Below are 3,475 nucleotides of genomic sequence, written 5' to 3'. Positions count from 1 at the left end.
CCTGGAGTAACAACTAGCACACCTTCCACCAGAGGGCATACAGATGCATCTTTGTCAAACATCATTGTCAAATACAAGGTTACCAGTAAGCGTACGCCTGCAAGTGGGTCCTCCAACTTGCAGGGAACACTTGGGAGTTGGTGGAAGGTTTGGCATTCCACCCACTGTAGAAAACCTCACATTGTTCCAGTCCAGTTTTAACTAGTGTGGTGCTGAGCTGTCACCCATTGCATGGCTGCGCTTGGGTCTTAATTTGGGATCCTGACCTGGTTTGTCGTGTAGTGGGTGCAGCAACATGCTATATCAATGCATGCTCCCAACCTCTCTCTCTAGTATGAGTACTTAATACCAAGTCACCTTAAGGGCCGATTTATACTTCACGCTCAGAACGCGTACGCGCCCACATCATGGCTGCCACACGTTCCCAGCGTTCATTTCACGCGTCCTCTGAGCAGGTCCTCAGAAATTAGCGTGACGTGTGCGCGAGTTGCAGTACCAGCAAAAAGTCGGGGGGCGCAGTGTGCTAAAAGTCGGGACGTGACGTCAGAGTCTCTGTTTACTATCTACATGTGACTTAAAGCCTCTATGCAGATCCTACGGGATGAAGGCTTCAATGTGGTGAAGCAAAATGCCGACATACAGATGCATTCGTGGTGCTTTTATATTCAAGCGTTGCATAATTCCGATCGTAATGACACGATACATTTTAAAAGTCTCACATACCATCTTTTGTGCCATCTTTTCTTTTTTTTTTTTGCAACTTAACAACAGCAACATAAATGTATAGCGCTGTATTTGAGCCACTGATAAAAAAAATAAAGGACATGGTGAAAACGTGTATTTTGTGATTAAAGTGGAAATTTCGGCTTTAATCTCGAAATGTCCACTTTAACCTCGTAGTTTATTTTATCATTAATGCAGACCATCATAAACGTCATCCCAGTTTTTAATCGCTACGAGCTTCTTGGACCTGACAGCAGCGGCAAGCAGCAGTAGATCACCACACAGAACAAATTAAATTTCTGATATTCCAACTCTATGCACATTTAGAATCTTTAGATTTATACTTGATATCACTTTCATGATGAAATGCATTAAAGTGTGTATGTTACATTTTACATATAATTTTGTTTAAATAATGAATACTGTTAATAATTACACACATGGGGGTGTCACAGTGGTGGAGCGATAGCACTGCTGTCTCACAGGGAGTTATGTTGCTGGTATTTCCTGCTTGTATTCCACATTGTGCTCCGGTTTCCTTTCAAAGATATGCAGATTTGGGGATCTGGTGCCGATAAAATGACGCTAGTGTATGCGAGTGCTTGTATTCACCTTGCGATGAGCTGAGGCCTCGTCCAGGGATTGTATCTCATTCGTGCCCAATGCTTGCTGGAATGGACACATCCCTGGATTGATGATTTAATCAATAAACATAATTTTCAGAGATATTACGGTAAGGTGTCATCAGAATTTAATGAGTGTTCCAGGCAATTCACAACACAGAGAAGCCGAACATGTTCTCACCGTGATTATATCTCGCACTGCCACCTGGTGGATTCCTCCAAATTTACGTAAAGTATGCGCGCAAATATAAACACTACAACGCTTGCGTAGCAGGAGCGTCCATTGCAGCATGCGTCGCGTCACGTGAAGTATAACTCCAGCCTATCTCCGGCCTAAGACATAGATCTGGGAGCAATTTTGAAGTTATCTTATCTGAGCTGAAGCAAAATATTCTATTCACAGCACTCAGAATAAAGGTATGCCAGCTGGGCACTTGTACTGCAGAAATTCTAATAGATGGAAAGAAAATGTATGTTAAGAGGTTATGCTCCATAAATGATTTTCAAGAGGCAAGGGAAATTGATCAACTCAATAGGGGGCAGAAAAGGTAAAATACATCATCTTGTCTGACTAAAGGCATCAGGGAAACTCATTACACTGTGGCCAATGCAAAATGTACTCTATTAAACAAACAGCCTTACAGTTTCTAAGTTAGTTACTCAATGGGGAAGTCTGGGATTTGTTTTCTATTTGTTAATTTAGTAAATGAGTACTCCTTGTTACTTCTATCTCTTGAATTTTGTTGGCTAATAAAATGCTTTTTAAAGAATTTTGTCCTACTTGACATTAATGCATTCTGAATTCCGCAATGACTCCAGAATGGCTTATTATTCACAACTGGTAAACAGAGATGCTGAGCTGTCAAATGATCTTCACTTAGTGTGGTGCTGACCTGACTTTTACAGACGGAATGACATGGATGACCCAAATGAGTAGTATAGGTATCCTAGAAACACTTTGGGGAATGCCTCTGTTAATAATCAGTACAAACCTTACTCAAAGTAAAACCTTTTAAATTTTAAATAAAAAAGAGGTTCAATACATCTTGCCTTAGTAGTGAAAACAGCTGTGATCAACATGGTGCCTGCTATGTTATTACATACTTTAAACCAACTAAAGCATAAGAAGACAAAATATTTATTCTGAGCTACTTCATAAATACGAAAAAGCAAAAGAATGCAAACTTAACTTTTAACGGTGAATATGAATATGGTGAGGTTTCTACAGTCCTACAGTAAAAATGGCTTAAATTCAAGAATGTAAAGTAGCAGAAATTGTTCACTTAAGGAACTGAGGTGTGAAAGATGAAAAGCTGACAGTCATCTGGCAGCAAAAGACAGTTAAAAGACATTGCAAAAAAGTGAATCAGTCATTTATCAGTCAATCACAATGCAGCCCTGCATTTGCTTCTTTTGCCCTGAAATGTTTACCACAGAGGACAGTACATCTTAATTAATTATGTCAATGTTTAAGAACCAAAACACTATAATATATCAAAAGGCTGTGTAATAATATCTGTCAGAGAACACATTTGCTCTCCGATTACTGAACTACACATGATACTTTGGTTTTCATACATGCAATCTGCTGTGTAATTTTAAATAGGTTTCTGATATAGTACTTTCTGTTAGGCAATGTGCAGAAAGGCAGATACAGCTGGAACAATTGGTGAAACCACACAAAAACTGGGAGCCAAATCACTGAGCTCATTTAAACTCTTGGAAAGCACATGTCGGTTAAAGTGAACTAGATTTGATTTTGCCACACTACTATCAGAATATTAATAGTAGATGGAACAGCATACTTGACCAAAATTATAGAAACATCTGTGTTATTCACTTATTACCAAAAGTACAGGCAGGAACTGAAAGAAGAAAAAAAAAAAAAAACAGCCGTTTGTAGAATGTAGAATGCACTGAAAGTATCACAGAGAATCTAGAGTGCTTCTACCGTATTGACTGGGATGTGATAACATCTTCTCAGACACTAAATGAGTCCAGTTATACAGTTAGTAAATATGTTAACTGCAATAGTTACTAAGGAGAAAACTACCTAATATGACCCAAATATTAAGCCTTGGATTGCAAAATGCAATAAAGCACTTCTTTTGGTAAAACAATATATTGTA

The sequence above is a fragment of the Polypterus senegalus genome, chromosome 8 (genome assembly GCF_016835505.1).
Source record: "Polypterus senegalus isolate Bchr_013 chromosome 8, ASM1683550v1, whole genome shotgun sequence".
NCBI lineage: Eukaryota > Metazoa > Chordata > Cladistia > Polypteriformes > Polypteridae > Polypterus > Polypterus senegalus.
This window is presented reverse-complemented; position numbering follows the sequence as displayed.